Here is a 19083-nt window from a genome sequence, read left to right as displayed (position 1 = left end):
ATTCGATGTGATACAATTCATTCCTGGTTACCGTGAAATAGACTGGTTTCCCAAACGTCACGTCCGTGATATCTTCATTTAATCGTATCGACTGGAGAATATGGAGAGATTTTCCCTAACGTACGACTGGTGCACGAAATCGGAACAGAAGTACATACGTCTCGTTTAGGCTTCTAATTCCGGTATGAAAGACACCTTCAATGCACATTCCCACGATCCATCCAACGTATAGCGTTTTGCAAGGCGCACTTTGAAATTGCCACGTACGTTATTTTCAAACGATGGATGAAAGCGAGTTTTCCCTATTAATAAATAAACAAAACTCGTCCATAGTGTTACTTCCAGTGAAACCTTTAGTATCTCTCTTACAGTTTTGTTATACTCAAAGCCGTATTTAAGGAAATAAACGGAAATAGTAATTGATTGTTTAACGTCCAGTGGTAAATAATTCATGAATGTTTAGAACACGTTAACCATAAATACAATAGGTATAGGTCTTGTAAAAGAGGCCACCCCGCGGGATAAAGGGTATATTGGATAGTAACATAAGTTTTGCCTTGCAATAGGCTAAAATGTGTTGTGTATAAGTACAGTAGACTAATTTATCTTCTATACGGTTGAAATAATTTTTATAGTCAATACAATTTTTTGTGTTTCTGTATAATCAATGAATCCTCCTGATCATCTTTCTTCCTTAAGCATTTAGTAATCTTCATCATAATTTTATGTTAAGGACTATATAGACATAAAACTTGTTTGATTGGACCGTATGCTAAGAGCCGGTCACCTACAGAGCCAGAATCATCTCATTTATACCGGTTCAAACCGGTTCTTGTTTCTCTGCACGGACATAATTCTTGCACGTGCACAAACAAACAAAAAATGCTACTGCAATTATATACTGTAACAGTCGTATTTGTTTGTATTCCTTTATAATTTTTTTTATAGTTTAACATCCCATAATTCTTAATTCCTTATATTTAAGCAGCCGTATATTTCTCTATTCGATATATTTTACCAGTCCCTATTTCACTATTCTTTATATTTATTTTGGTCATATTTCTTTATTCTTTATTTTTCTCGCCCATATCATTCTTTATTTATTTTTTCGTCCATTATTCTCTATTCTGTAAACCCAATCCAAACTCCTTGTATATAAATATTGATTGATTAAATATATTATCCGTGTATTTTTGAAGATAAAAACCAACTACGACCGTGGAATTTTCAAATATATAGTTAAGATTATGTTAAATGAGAAACAATTTTAAATGACCAGACGTGGTTTTAGTTAATCATTTGGGTTGAAATCCTAATCATATGATAGTAATTATATGTGGTTGAAATGAGTTGGAATGCAATACTACTCAATGTTTACGGTTGTCATGCTTATCTAAAAGATAAAGATAATTATTTAATGTCACAGACTATATTTTTATAATTGGTGTCCGTTAATTAGAACCAAATAAAAAAGTGTACACCTGTAAACATGTTATTGAAAGAAAGTGTATAAAGATACTTATTTTTAATCACCAGATGTGCTTTATCTCTTAATCTTATTATTTGAGATGTCATGTTAAACAGGACCATAGGATATTAATTAAGTGGTTCAAATAAGTCGGAAAGCTACGGACGCCCATAGGACCTCCCACAAATATAATTTGAATTCGAAATCACGAATTTAAATCGTTATTACGAATTTTATAATTCGTTATAACAGCTTAAATTTGTGAGAACGAATTGTTGGAAATCGTTATATCAGATTTTGTAATTCGTTACGAATTATTACGAATTAAATTCGTTATCACAATTTTTTGTAATGTGTGATACCGAATTAAAATCGTTATAACGAATTGTATAAATGGTTATTACGGATTAAATTCGTGATAACGAATTTGTGGAATTTGTTATCACATTCTTTTTTAATGTAATTTGTGTTTCCAGATTAAAAACATTTTCACCTAAATTTGAACTACCTCACCTGGCACACAGGGTTAAGTTAGCTTTTTTCTCTTTACTGAAACCTTTTGGTCAAAGTTAAACAAACTTGACCACGAGCAATTTAGTTTTAACGATTTCTATTTTAAAAATTAGCAAAATTGATTGGACACTTAATTTGGTTGTTTGTTGGTTTTGTTTTGTTTTTGTAAATTAGCGCTGAATGGGCACAAGTTCAGAACGGTAAAAGTGGCGTCACCCAATTTCAAACTTGATCATCAGACTCAGTGTTTTGTGTAAATAAACATTGTGTATTAATTCAATAACATTTGGTTGAGGCAAACTAAATGTAGAGAGCGGAAATTACAGAATAAACACTACGTCTTTGACCATTTGTAAAGGGGCATAACTCACGAACTATAAAAGAGACGCCCTTCAATTTCAAATTTTATCTGTGTGTTTTAGTAATTGGCATAGTGTATAAGTTGAATTTATAACATTTGGTTGAGGCAAACGGAAACCATTTCTGGGAACGTACCCGACAAACGGACTGGACTGACGGACAAGGGCTAGACTAAACTTCTCCCACGCCTAGCGGTGGGGGCATAAAAAATGTGTTTGATACCCATAATTCGTGACAGTAACATTTGTATTCCTTTTTCTTAATTTAAAGTCTTCTTAGACAGGCGATTTCCTTCGTGTGTATCGCCAATTAATATATTTTACACAGAAGCAAAGAATTAGTTTCGACAACATGGTTAATCGAAGTGTAAAACCTAAGATTTTCATCCCTAGGTTTACATTTCGATAAACCATGTTGGCGAAATTATTTCCGTTGCATCTGTGTAAAATGTATCCAGGTACACACACTTATGATATTCACCGCTTAAAAAAACTTTGGTAGAAAATAAAAAATAAAAATATTTCGGTCAAGAAATATGAGAATTAGACATATTTTCCCCCGGAGAGTTTCGGTGTGTAAACTGGGTCACTGGCTAATAAACCCACCCGTTTACACGACAAAAATTTCTAGGTATAGTGTAAAATGCGTTAAAACTAAATTGATTGCGGTCAAGTTTGTTTCACTTTGTCAAAAAGGTTTTAATGAAGAAGATTTTTGTAAAAGTAGTAAACAGCGATGGGTGCAGAGTGAGGAAGAAAGCTCTCTTTATTCTGTGTGCCATGTGAGCTAAAAATCTGTGATAATGAAATTTAATCTGAAATTACCAATTACAATAAAAACTGTGGTAACGAATTCCACAAATTCGTTATCACAAATTTAATCAGTTTAAACAAATTCTACAATTCGCTATAACGATAAAATCGTTATAACGAATTTATCGTTATCACAAATTACAAAAAATTGTGATAAGGAATTTAATTCTTAATAACGAATTACAAGATCTGTTATAACGATTTTCACCAATTCATTATCACAAATTTAATCTGTTAAAACGAATTATAAAATTCGAGATAACAATTTAAATTCGTGATTTCGAATTCAAATAATTTTTCGGGAGGTCCTAAATGGGCTTCCGTAGAAAGCAATACTACTGAATGTTTCACGATTGTCATGTTAATAAGATAAGAAATCCAAAAATTAAAAAGATAAAGACAAATATTTTATGTATTGATATCAAACATTTTAATCCAATTCTCTTTACACGGGAATAGTTCCGCCTACTGCATTGAGTGACAGTTTTTCTGATTAATATAAATAGTATATCTTGGAGAATTCTTACAGTTGTTATAAACATGTATAAGCAGTTAATTATTTAAGAGGTAGAAGATTCTTTTCAGAATTATCACAGACTTATTACCTAGGGGTTGGGTAAGCGTTTATCAAAGACAAATTCTCGTCCATTTTCGAGAATATACCGTCCACTTTTAAGGGTATGACGTCACTTTAAAGGGTAGTCTGATGCAACATTAAGGTATAGCGTCCAAGTTTAAAGCCCAAATATGGGTCGGTGTCTCGATGTCCGAATCATACGGTCCAACCTCAAATTCGCGTCCCGATTTCATGGTCGACCATGGCGTCCGCGTTAAGGCCCAAATATGGCGTCGGCGTTCACACCCAGGTCCAAATATAGCGTCAGCGTCCGACGTCCACCTTTATGGGTTCATTCTGTCCCACAAACACTACTGACAACTCTCCACAAGAGACCAAAATGGCACAGAAATTAACAACTATAGGTCACCGTACGGCCTTCAACAATGAGCACAGCCCATACCGCATAGTCACCTATAACAAGTCCCGAAATGACAATGTGAAACAATTTAAACGAAAAAACTAACGACCTAATTTATATACAAAAAATGAACGAAAAACAAATATGTAACATATAAACAAACGACAACCACTGAATTACAGTCTCCTAACTTGGGACAGGCACACACATACAGAATGTGGCGGGGTTAAACATGTTAGCGGGATCCCAAACCTCCAAAAACCTGGGACTTTGGTGTAACAGTACAACATAAGAACGAACTATAAAAATCAGTTGAAAAAGGCTTACTCATCAGATGGAAAAAAATACAAATATATAAGATCCATACAATACATACAGACCATATATCGAAACCAATATATACTAAGCATTCAGCCAATCAAACAAAATGCATCTTAGAACCAAAGATCATTTTCACACTGTATATGGGTTAGAGATCTTAAAACAGAGTTTTTTTGGACACTGTATATGGGTCAGAGATACAGTTTGTATACAGACTGTATCTAAAAATTAGACCCATAGATAAAGCATACAGAAAATGCATACAGACTATATAAGAGCCACAGGCAGTGCACACACTTTATCTTGCAGTAACAGGCAAAACATACAGACTTTTATTTCAACTTGGAACAACTTACAATGCATACATACTGTGTCTCTGATCCATAGACAGTGTTAACCGACTAAATCTAAGATATACCGACAATAGAAGTATCTTAGACTCATAGTCAAAGCATATAAACAATGTATAAAGACTAAGAACGACGTACAATACATAAACTTAATTTAATTTACAACAAAGAAAATGCATACAGACTGTATCTGGGAAGCACAGACAATGCATTGACTGTGTGTAATCAAAGAACCTTTGTGAGCACGCTCACATACTTCACAGCCCGACATTGTCACTAAGCAAACAAAATTTCAACAGATTATTTAGTTCAAACACGCATGAAATTCTGTTGTGTAATTTCAGAAGATATGCAGAAGTATATTTAGGCCGAAATTCTAAGTTCAGAAGGCATAGTTCCTAATTCCTAACAAGAGTACACACGTTGAAATTTCTCGCCTTATTTATGTTGATAGACCTAAATATAAAGTTTTACTACAATTATCACATAAACTTATTAATAACATGACCAAAGAAAATGAGATCAAGGTCATATGACCAAAATGAGGAATACATTTACACCTTACAATCATTCAATACAAATCAGGTCGAGGTCAGATGACACTTGGCACAAAAACTAAACACTGAACAATGAACCTCGAAAATGAGGTCAAGGTCAAATGAGACTTGCGAGGCTGACATCATAAGATATTTCCAGACACCAAATAAAGTTGACCTATTGCATATAGTATTAGAAAAAACGAACAAAACTCAAAAGCTTAACTTTGACCATTGAACCAAGGAAATGAGGTCAAGATCAGATGACACCTGTCAGTTGGACATGTACACCTTACAATCCTTCCATACACCAAATATACAAGACATATTTCATATAATATCTGAGATATAGACTTGACCACCAAAAAGTTAACCCTTTTCATTGATCCATGAAATGATGGCGAGGTCAAGTGAAAACTGTCTGATGGGCATGCTGACCAAGGTACGGAAATACTAAACATAGTTACCCATAATATGAGAGAAATTACAAAAACTTTTAACTTTTTTTCAAGTAGTCACTGAACCATGAAAATGAGTTCAAGGACAATGGACATGTGACAGACGGAAACTTCCAAACTTAAGGCATCTGTATTTAAAGTATGGAGCATCCAGGTCGTTCGCCGTCTAAAATATAAAGCTTTTAAGAAGTGAACTAACGCTGTCGCCGCCGGATCACCATTCCTATGTCGAGCTTTCTGCGACAAAAGTCGCAGGCTCGACAAAAACAAGAATGTGTCCATCGTACACCGTTCCCCACTTGCCCTATCATTTTCTTTGTTCAGTGGACCGTGAAATAGGGGGAAAAACCTTCTTTGGCATTAAGCTTAGAAAAAAACATATTATTGGAAACATATGTACTAAGTTTCAAGTTTATTGGACCTGACCTTCAACAAAAACTAATGCCCATTTACTATCGTAGGTGGGGCATAAAAATTTTAATCATGATTTTCTGCCAATATGCACATTTACATAGCATGTCCTAGCTATCTAAAAAATTCATGAAACTCTGTTGTGGTCTTTAGACAGATTTTATGACAAACTGTTGTAGGAGTATATAGGAAATCAATGAATTGATAATTTCATAATTTCCTCATTATCTACAAAGATTTATAAAACTCTGTTATGTGGTTTCAGAGGAGTTGCAATAACGAGAACAGGACTGACAGACCGATGGATCAAAAACATTGTACCATAAAGAACTTTGTTTGGTTTGGTATAATAAAGGGTCTGCTAAATAATGTAAGGCTGAGATAAATTAGTCATTTGGTCACACCAGTTTTTTGGCGAGGTTCGTTTTGTTCAGTCTGTGATGTTCTTTGTTGTGTTTTGCATTCTGTTGTTTGTTTTTTAATCTTTCTCTTTTTTTTTTGCCGTGGTTTTGTCAGTTTATTATTGACTTATGTGTTTGAATAAGCCTTTAGTATCTTTCGCCTCTCTCTTCGGTCAATTTGATTATGTGGGACATACAGATTTAGACCCAAACTTGTCTCTGATTGTTTCGTGATTATTGAAGATGTAAATCATACTATAAAATTGAGTATGGAAATGGGGAATGTGTCACGGAGACAACAACCCGACCATAGAGTAGACAACAGCCGAAGGCCACCGATAGATCTTCAATGTAGCGAGAAACTCCCGCACACGGAGGTGTCCGTAAGCTGGCCCCTAAACAAATATGTATACTAGTTCAGTGATGATGGACGTCATACTAAGCTCCGAATTATACACAAGAAACTAAAATTATAAATCATACAAGACTAACAAAGGTCAGAGGCTCCTAACTTGGGACAGGCGCAAAATTGCGGCGGGATTAAACATGTTTTTTGAGATCTCAACCCTCCCCTATACCTGTAGCCAATGTAGAAAAAACAAACGCGAAACAATACGCACAGTAAAACTCAGTTTAAGAGAAGTCCGAGTCCGATGTCAGAATATGAAACAAAAGCAAATAAACAAAATGACAATAATACATAAATAACAACAGACTACTAGCAGTTATTGACATGCCAGAACCAGACCTTAATTAAACTGATTGAAAGATTATGTCTTCATCATATGAATATCAGGCACAATCCCTCCTGTTAGGGGTTTAGTATTATACCGTCATGAAATATACAACCCTCTTATTTACAATATCATTTGATCAACACCTATTTACAAGGGTCTATTTGATATGATTTTTCTCATTGTTGAAGGCTGTATGGTTGCATATAACTGCTTACATCCACTTTATTTGAACTTGAGTGGATACATGTAGGCGTCTCATTGGCAATCATACCACATCTCCGTATTTTTACAGTATTGTATCAATACTGTTACCTAATAACAGGACAAAATAAGACAGCAATTTGACAAAACTAAAGACATACATACTTGATTTTACTTCTCTAAAGATATAAACAAAATTTTCATAGTTCGTATCTGAACATGTACACAGCCATGGGAATTTTAAGGGACTATATTTCAGTGTGCATATATTTAGTAGCTAATCTGGCTACTTCCTGTTTATCAGACCGGTAACTTAGAAAAGAATTGTGACAATATATCCAATCTTTTCAAAAACCAAAGACTAACGTCACTAGGAGCAGCAGTTAGTTGTCATAGATACTCTAGATAGAAAGATAATCTGCCACTTTTATAAAAGGGACTACACATAGTTTTTGAAAGGGTATAATCGGTTTGTGCCGAAATTACTTTCTTTAGTCCAGAAACTCATTTGTGCTAAATGGTAATCTCCACCCACATTTAGGACTGGCAGTTATTTGTAGTTTTTATCAACAGCTTGCACTTTTTCTATATATATTTGCTTCTTTTAAGACTGACCAAAACTGTTTTCTTTACCATTGTGGTTTGATTAAGGTAGTGTATATCAAACAGCTGTTGGAAATATTTTGGACAACCCTCTTATTTACAATATCATTTGATCAACACCTAGTGGTTTTTGGTGGTATCTCGCATAACATTAATAAGGTCTTTTTTAAAAGGGAACTTGAAATTATTGGTCCCATATTTATGTGCTATAGCAAATGTATGGGCTGCTGATCTGCATATATGATAGCAATATATTCTTATGTTTTCAATGACCCCTTATTTCTTCACTCCACTTTATAAGATAGAAATAAATGTTATTCCATATTTTATTGGTTTTTTCAAAGGTATCATAATTTAGACATAAAGACAAAACTAAGCACAGTGAAAAAAGTCTACTCTGTCCTGTAAAGTTTGAGATGTTTTTGTTGTTCAATCTTTGTCACTTGTATGGAAACACTAAATCTTGATAACCTACAACAGAAATATTATCACTTTTATTTCAATTCAATTGTTGCAGTTATCATGCATGTAATAGAGAAAATGATAAATTAGACCAGATCTCCACATTAATAATATCAAAACTAGAGGCTTCAATGAGCATGTGTCACTCACATGATACTTTTATTTACAATTGATGCATGATACAGAAATTGTCCATACCAACCGTCAGTGTTTACCATACAATACAGTACTTCTATACACTGTCTGTATACAGTATTTGTCGGATTTTGTCCATACCTATCGTCGATGTTTGACCTAAAATACAATACTCCTATATACCGTATGTCAACAGTATTTGTCTATACCTACCGTCGGTGGTTAACATACAATACAGTCCTCCTATATACCGTCTATCAACAGTATTTGTCTATACCTACCGTCAGTGGTTAACATACGATATAGTACTCCTTTGCACCGTCCATCAACAGTATTTGTCTATACCTACCGTCGGTGGTTAACATGCAATAAAGTGCTCCTATATACCGTCTATCAACAGTATTTGTCTACACCTACCGTCGGTGGTTAACATACAATATAGTGCTCCCATAAACCGTCTATCAACAGTATTTGTCTATACCTACTTTCGGTAGTTAACATACAATATAGTGCTCCTATATACTGTCTATCAACAGCATTTGTCTATACCTACCGTTGGTGGTTAACATGCCATACAGTACTCCTATATATCGTCAATCAACAGTATTTGTCTGTACCTACCGTCGGTGGTTAACATGCCATACAGTACTCCTATATACCGTATATCAACAGTACCTGTCTATACCTACCATCGGTGGTTAACAAGCATTACAGTACTCCCATATACCGTCTATCAATACTATTTTTCTCTACCTACCGTCGGTGGTTAACATATAATACAGTGCACCTATATACCGTCTATTATCAGTATTTTTCTAAACCTACCATAGGTGGTTAATATGCAATATAGTGCTCCTATATACCGTCTATCAACAGTATTTGTCTATACCTACCGTCGGTGGTTAACATACAATATAGTGCTCCTATATACCGTCTATCAACAGAATTTGTCTATACCTACCGTCGGTGGTTAACATACAATATAGTGCTCCCATAAACCGTCTATCAACAGTATTTGTCTATACCTACTGTCGGTAGTTAACATACAATATAGTGCTTCTATATACCGTCTATCAACAGTATTTGTCTATACCTACCGTCGGTGGTTAACATACAATATAGTGCTCCTACAATGTATATACCGTCTATCAACAGTATTTGTCTATACCTACCGTCGGTGGTTAACATACAACATAGTGCTCCCATATACTGTCTATCAACAGTATTTGTCTATACCTACTGTCGGTAGTTAACATACAATATAATGCTCCTATATACCGTCTATCAACAGTATTTGTCTAAACCTACCGTCTGTAGTTAACATACAATATAGTGCTCCTATATACCGTCTATCAACAGTATTTGTCTATACCTATCGTCGGTGGTTAACATACAATATAGTGCTCCTTTATACCGTCTATCAACAGAATTTGTCTATACCTACCGTCGGTGGTTAACATACAATATAGTGCTCCCATAAACCGTCTATCAACAGTATTTGTCTATACCTACTGTCGGTAGTTACATGTAACATACAATATAGTGCTCCTATATACCATCTATCAACAGTATATGTCTATACCTACCGTCGGTGGTTAACATACAATATAATGCTCCTATATACCGTCTATCAACAGTATTTGTCTATACCTACTGTCGGTAGTTAACATACAATATAGTGCTTCTATATACCGTCTATCAACAGTATTTGTCTATACCTACCGTCGGTGGTTAACATACAATATAGTGCTCCTATATACCGTCTATCAATAGTATTTGTATATACCTACCGTCGGTGGTTAACATACAATATAGTGCTCCTATATACCGTCTATCAACAGTATTTGTCTATACCTACTGTCGGTAGTTAACATACAATATAATGCTCCTATATACCGTTTATCAACAGTATTTGTCTATACCTACCGTCGCTGGTTTACATACAATATAGTGCTCTTTGATACCGTCTATCAACAGTATCTGTCTATACCTACTGTCGGTAGTTGCTCCTATATACCGTCTATCACCAGTATTTGTCTATACCTACCGTCGGTGGTTAACATAAGATATAGTGCTCCTATATACCGTCTATCAACAGTATTTGGCTATACCTACCGTCAGTGGTTAACATACAATATAGTGCTCCTATATACCATCTATCAACAGTATATGTCTATACCTACCGTCGGTGGTTAACATACAATATAATGCTCCTATATACCGTCTATCTACAGTATTTGTCTATACCTACTGTCGGTAGTTAACATACAATATAGTGCTTCTATATACCGTCTATCAAAAGTATTTGTCTATACCTACCGTCGGTGGTTAACATACAATATAGTGCTCCTACAATGTATATACCGTCTATCAACAGTATTTGTCTATACCTACCGTCGGTGGTTAACATACAACATAGTGCTCCCATATACCGTCTATCAACAGTATTTGTCTATACCTACTGTCGGTAGTTAACATACAATATAATGCTCCTATATACCGTCTATCAACAGTATTTGTCTATACCTACTGTCGGTAGTTAACATACAATATAGTGCTCCTATATACCGTCTATCGCCATTATTTGTCTATACCTACCGTCGGTGATTAACATACGATATAGTGCTATTACATATACCGTCTATCAAGAGTTTTAGTCTTTACCTACTGTTGGTAGTTAACATACAATATAGTGCTCCTATATACCGTCTATCAACAGTATTTGTCTATACCTACTGTCGGTGGTTAACATACAATATAGTGCTCCTATATACCGTCTATCAACAGTATTTGTCTATACCTACTGTCGGTGGTTAACATACAATATAGTGCTCCTATATACCGTCTATCAAGAGTTTTAGTCTATACCTACTGTTGGTAGTTAACATACAATATAGTGCTCCTATATACCGTCTATCAACAGTATTTGTCTATACCTACCGTTATTGGTTAACATGCCATACAGTACTCCTATATATCGTCAATCAACAGTATTTGTCTGTACCTACCGTCGGTGGTTAACATGCCATACAGTACTCCTATATACCGTATATCAACAGTACCTGTCTATACCTACCATCGGTGGTTAACAAGCATTACAGTACTCCTATATACCGTCTATCAATACTATTTTTCTCTACCTACCGTCGGTGGTTAACATATAATACAGTGCACCTATATACCGTCTATTATCAGTATTTTTCTAAACCTACCATAGGTGGTTAATATGCAATATAGTGCTCCTATATACCGTCTATCAACAGTATTTGTCTATACCTACCGTCGGTGGTTAACATACAATATAGTGCTCCTATATACCGTCTATCAACAGAATTTGTCTATACCTACCGTCGGTGGTTAACATACAATATAGTGCTCCCATAAACCGTCTATCAACAGTATTTGTCTATACCTACTGTCGGTAGTTAACATACAATATAGTGCTCCTATATACCATCTATCAGCAGTATATGTCTATACCTACCGTCGGTGGTTAACATACAATATAATGCTCCTATATACCGTCTATCAACAGTATTTGTCTATACCTACTGTCGGTAGTTAACATACAATATAGGGCTTCTATATACCGTCTATCAACAGTATTTGTCTATACCTACCGTCGGTGGTTAACATACAATATAGTGCTCCTATATACCGTCTATCAACAGTATTTGTCTATACCTACCGTCGGTAGTTAACATACAATATAGTGCTCCTATATACCGTCTATCACCAGTATTTGTCTTTACCTACTGTCGGTAGTTAACATACAATATAGTGCTCCTATATACCGTCTATCGCCAGTATTTGTCTATACCTACCGTCGGTGATTAACATACGATATAGTGCTATTACATATACCGTCTATCAACAGTATTTGTCTATACCTACCGTCGGTGGTTAACATACAACATAGTGCTCCCATATACCGTCTATCAACAGTATTTGTCTATACCTACTGTCGGTAGTTAACATACAATATAGTGCTTCTATATACCGTCTATCAACAGTATTTGTCTATACCTACCGTCGGTGGTAAACATACAATATAGTGCTCCTACAATGTATATACCGTCTATCGCCAGTATTTGTCTATACCTACCGTCGGTGGTTAACATACAACATAGTGCTCCCATATACTGTCTATCAACAGTATTTGTCTATACCTACTGTCGGTAGTTAACATACAATATAGTGCTCCTAAATACCGTCTATCAACAGTATTTGTCTATACCTACCATCGGTGGTTAACATACAATATAGTGCTCCTATATACTGTCTATCAACAGTATTTGTCTATACCTACCGTCAGTGGTTAACATACAATATAGTGCTCCTATATACCGTCTATCAACAGTATTTGTCTATACCTACCGTCGGTAGTTAACATACAATATAGTGCTCCTATATACCGTCTATCAACAGTATTTGTCTATACCTACTGTCGGTAGTTAACATACAATATAGTGCTCCTATATACCGTTTATCAACAGTATTTGTCTATACCTACCGTCGCTGGTTTACATACAATATAGTGCTCTTTGATACCGTCTATCAACAGTATCTGTCTATACCTACTGTCGGTAGTTGCTCCTATATACCGTCTATCAACAGTATTTGTCTATACCTACCGTCGGTAGTTAACATACAATATAGTGCTCCTATATACCGTCTATCAACAGTATTTGTCTATACCTACCGTCGGTGGTTAACATACAATATAGTGCTCCTATATACCGTCTCTCAACAGAATTTGTCTATACCTACCGTCGGTGGTTAACATACAATATAGTGCTCCCATAAACCGTCTATCAACAGTATTTGTCTATACCTACTGTCGGTAGTTAACATACAATATAGTGCTCCTAAATACCGTCTATCAACAGTATTTGTCTATACCTACCATCGGTGGTTAACATACAATATAGTGCTCCTATATACTGTCTATCAACAGTATTTGTCTATACCTACCGTCAGTGGTTAACATACAATATAGTGCTCCTATATACCGTCTATCAACAGTATTTGTCTATACCTACCGTCGGTAGTTAACATACAATATAGTGCTCCTATATACCGTCTATCAACAGTATTTGTCTATACCTACTGTCGGTAGTTAACATACAATATAGTGCTCCTATATACCGTTTGTCAACAGTATTTGTCTATACCTACCGTCGCTGGTTTACATACAATATAGTGCTCTTTGATACCGTCTATCAACAGTATCTGTGTATACCTACTGTCGGTAGTTGCTCCTATATACCGTCTATCAACAGTATTTGTCTATACCTACCGTCGGTAGTTAACATACAATATAGTGCTCCTATATACCGTCTATCAACAGTATTTGTCTATACCTACCGTCGGTGGTTAACATACATTATTAATTAACTACACTGTTATTGGACTTAATATGATGAAAACTGCCTATGCAATATAATGTGTAAACTAGGCCAATACAGAATAACTCGGCCAATACAGATTTTTTTCTGTATTGGCCGAGTTATTCTATATTGGCCGAGTTGACACAAGTGCAGGAATTCGGAACGTCTCTAGATTTTACATCGAAAGTCACGATAAACACAAACTGAAAGTAAACAGTTGTTTTGAAGACGCAGTTGTCATTTAGTGATCTTAAACATGCTGAAAATGTCAGAATGGCATACATTTCAGGCTAAAGACGGTTACATTCATTTAAAAGGTATTTTGAAAGCAGACGATAGAACTATTTCAGGTTTGGGGAACGAGTAGATTATCACAAAAGTTCATTTCTTGACGACCTCATAATTTCACGATTGTACACATCGATTTTAAATTAGTTTCTGCATAACAGAGGGGGGATAGGACCTTTATCGGGACTCCGGGATCGGGTGTTTTTAAGCTCGGGATTTCGGGATTGACCCTTTCGGGATCCGGGAATTCTTTTTCTCGGATTTCGGGACCTCGGGATTTCGTATTTTTAAGCCCGGGATTTCGGGAATTCGTGTTTTTAAGCCCGGGATTTCGGGATCAGGACCCCTCCTATCCCCCCTCATAACACATGCAATGGCAGTACCTTTCCAATTACTATTTATGTGTTGCGTCTAAATTTAAGTTGTAACACTTTATAGTGACTGAAAAGGGTAGAAAAATTCATCAGATGAGAAAATGCTGAAGACACCTGGAAACAGCACCAGATCATTATGTATTGCATCTAATACAAAGAAACAAACTGAGATTTGGATAGTTCCACTTCAAGGTAAAAATATTTATCTCTTGAAATGATATTAAAAAAATATTGTAACACTGTAGTTAATTAATAAAGATATTATAACGTGTATTTCTGTATTGGCCTTGTTATTGGTCCTCGGCCAGCTGTATTGGCCTTCGGCTTCGCCTCAGGCCAATACAGCAAGCCTCGGACCAATAACAAGGCCAATACAGAAATACTTACGTAATAATATCATAATATAGTGCTCCTATATACCGTCTATCAACAGAATTTGTCTATACCTACCGTCGGTGGTTAACATACAATATAGTGCTCCCATAAACCGTCTATCAACAGTATTTGTCTATACCTACTGTCGGTAGTTAACATACAATATAGTGCTCCTATATACCATCTATCAACAGTATATGTCTATACCTACCGTCGGTGGTTAACATACAATATAGTTCTCCAATATACCGTCTATCAACAGTATTTGTCTATACCTACCGTTGGTAGTTAACATACAATATAGTGCTCCTATATACCGTCTATCAACAGTATTTGTCTATACCTACCGTCGGTAGTTAACATATAGTATAGTGCTCCCATATACCGTCTATCAACAGTATTTGTCTATACCTACCGTCGGTAGTTAACATACAATATAGTGCTCCTATATACCATCTATCAACAGTATTTGTCTATACCTACCGTCGATGGTTAACATACAATATAGTGCTCCTATATACAGTCTATCAACAGTATTTGTCTATACCTACTGTCGGTAGTTAACATACAATATAGTGCTCCTATATACCGTTGATCAACAGTATTTGTCTATACCTACCGTCGCTGGTTAACATACAATATAGTGCTCTTTGATACCGTCTATCAACAGTATTTGTCTATACCTACTGTCGGTAGTGGCTCCTATATACCGTCTATCACCAGTATTTGTCTATACCTACCGACGGTGGTTAACATAAGATATAGTGCTCCTATATACCGTCTATCAACAGTATTTGGCTATACCTACCGTTAGTGGTTAACATACAATATAGTGCTCCTATATATCGTCTATCAACAGTATTTGTCTATACCTACCGTTGGTAGTTAACATACAATATAGTGCTCCTATATACCGTCTATCAACAGTATTTGTCTATACCTACCGTCGGTGGTTAACATACAATTTAGTGCTCCTATATACCGTCTATCACCAGTATTTGTCTATACCTACCGTCGGTGGTTAACATGGAATATAGTGCTCCTATATACCGTCTATCAACAGTATTTGTTTATACCTACTGGTGGAGGTTAACATAGAATATAGTGCTCCTATATACCAAGAGGGATAACGGATCTGCATCTAGAATTTATCATGCTGCCCTTTTTTTGGATTTTTAAAATTCTTGTTATCCCTCAATTTTTACATTCATCCCAAATAATACAACAGTAGTCAATTAGGAGCAGAACACCCATTGTATTATGTTTTCTTGCAGTTATATAAAAAAAAAATGTATTTAAGAAAGATGGTATATTCTGGATGATATATTAGCACAACCTTGGTCAATTTGATTTCTCCAGTTACTTAGTGGGCTGTCAATTTTGAAACTAATATTTTTTCACATGAAGAATTTTGTAATACATGTACTTTAATTTATTATCAAGTTTGGTTGAAAAGTCTGAATAGTTTCTGCTTTGTTCCAGTAATCAAACATTTTGTTTCATTTGCATCTATGAACATGTTATTCATTTTACACCACTCTTCAACCCTGTATAAATCTTCTTGAACATCATCATTTATATTTTCTAGATGTTTCCCCCTGATTTATGAATAGTGGTGTCATCAGCATATACAACGATATAGGTCTGTTTCACAATTTTTAATGCATAAGGGAAGGTCATTTATAAATAGCACAAACAATAGAGGACAAGGTATAGAACATTGGGGAACACCAAATTTTACATGTTGTTGTTCAGAGTTAACATTACAAATGTATACCTTTTGTTATTCAGGTACGACTTAAAAAAACTAACAGTAGTCTCACTAAATCCATACATGTCGAGCTTTAAACAAAGAAAATCATATTCTACCAAATCAAAAGCTTTTTTTTAAATCTTAATAAAATTGCTAGGTTTAAATTACCATCTTTCATTTCTTGCAACCATGTGTCAATGATATTAAATAAATGTCAAGCTTAATCCAGTATATATTCCAAGTTGTGGACAAATGATAATGCTATTAAAAATACCAAATCATAACCAGTGCTTTTCTCTTTTTCTATTTACAGTATATGACTAGGTAATAATGATTACTTTTTTCAACTATTTTCATACTTTTTTGTTTCCTCTGCTTTTGTATCAAGGGCATAATTGTTTATGGCAAACTAAGCATCTGCATAATCAAACTATTCCTAACTATACTCTACCTCAAATTCTGGAAATTGCAAATTTTTTGTCATAGCAGTCTTATGGTAGCTGAACTATTTCTATTCTTTGTAAATCTGGATTAATAAGTCTTTTGTCACATTCTGAGGCTATAGAAAAAAAACCATTACAGAATTATCAAAATTATGTGTGTATAATGTTTGTGTACAGTCATTCATCTAAAAAAGGACAAAAATTATTTTTTTGTGTATAAATAAATAATTGTGATTTTAATGTCTTAATATTATAAAAAAAACTTCAAAAGATTAAATTTAAATTATAATCTAAACATGAAAGAGCACATATAAATCAACCTTTTACTCAGATTTATATCTAAAACCAGTTATAACTAGCTATAATATCTTTGACTTCACAAATATCATCATCTAATTTTACAAATCAGTATTTATTTGGTGGCACTTCCTGCACACTAAGTATGTTATGCCTTAGGTTTAATTTTGATGCAATCACATTTCAGAAGGTACATGTCTTGAACTGTTTTAATGAATAAATTACAGTTTTAAACTCAGTTTAGGCTGACCTGAGGTCAATAGTCTTAAACAATGTCATCAAACTATCAGTTTTACTGTAATATATTGATATTGTGACATTTATGGGAAAGAGCATATGAGTTAGTCATATTGGTCAATACAATGGAAAGTTTATAGCTGAGACTACTATAACACTATGTGTTATACTAGTAGTCTCAGTTTATAACTATGTTAATGTCAATTATATACATGACATAATAATTAAATCATTTAAAAAACTATTCCAAAGATTTCTCTCAAATCATGTTTACATTTTTTTAGAGAAGAGTCTGTCTGAAATATATTCAGGGGTAGTCCAAATAATTATGACTTCTTAAAAAGCTATATTATGGGGAAAAAGGGGGGGGTCTATTATGTTTTTTTTTCATACAGGAGGAATTTAAGACGTCAAAGCAAAAAAAAACCCAACAAAACAAAATAAAATAATAGCCTGTCAAGACGTCCTTATATCATAAAAATTTGGTCTAATTTTGGGATAATACATTTAACTTCCTTTGATGTCGGGGAGGGGATAAGTTTTGACGATTAATTATTCTTGAAACTAACAATAATTATTTCTTATTGTTACTTTGTTAAGCGAGCGAGATGTGTGGTTCTCGAGTTATTTAAAAAAAGGGGGGGGGGGTGTTACTATATCAAATTTACCCAGTTTGGAGACAATAAATATTTAAAATCTAACCATAAACTCCAATGTTCCTGCTTTTTTTTAGCAGAACAAACACGATGGCATTCTCGTCTCTGTTGTAATCAATAGTTAACTCATTTCTTCTTCCAGGTTATTTCTTAATCAATTATGATTATCAGCTGTCTATCTATTTACCATGTTTATGTTAAACTGGTCCGTAATTCCATCGTAGTGTATCGATAACTGAACACAACAAGGATCCAGTTTATTAAACGTATATAATATACAAGGTTCCTGAGTCAGTAACCGTAACTATCACCGTGCTTTGTGCGCATGCGCAAGAAACACCAACAACAAGGATAAAACAGGGTATACAGTTCCGTAATTTCGTATATTTTTCTTATCTTCATACTAAAGAGCTCCAAAAGTAGGCGTGCTTAGGTGCACTGGGCGGGTCTAAAAACCGACTCTCGGTGGTTAACGTCTCTCGATGGTTAACTTTAAGTGCCTACCTTCAAAGCCACTATAACAAC

General features: G+C 34.8%; 1 protein-coding gene and 1 long non-coding RNA gene across 2 annotated transcripts in view; one reads left to right on the top strand and one right to left on the bottom strand.

Annotated features, from left to right (window-relative positions):
* The window catches only part of LOC139490467 (uncharacterized), a 34727-nt gene that overhangs the window by 14989 nt on the left and 655 nt on the right, over positions 1 to 19083 (top strand). The window lies entirely within an intron of this gene.
* Positions 8461 to 19055, bottom strand: LOC139490466 (uncharacterized). Its single transcript, XR_011656342.1, has 3 exons — positions 18605 to 19055; positions 17377 to 17484; positions 8461 to 8619 (listed from the first exon to the last, which is right to left on the bottom strand). It is a non-coding gene; the product is annotated as an uncharacterized lncRNA (long non-coding RNA).

This window comes from Mytilus edulis, chromosome 9 (genome assembly GCF_963676685.1).
Source record: "Mytilus edulis chromosome 9, xbMytEdul2.2, whole genome shotgun sequence".
NCBI classification, from domain to species: Eukaryota; Metazoa; Mollusca; class Bivalvia; order Mytilida; family Mytilidae; genus Mytilus; species Mytilus edulis.
Note: the sequence above shows the minus strand (reverse complement) of the source record. Positions and strands in the feature narration are given on the sequence as shown.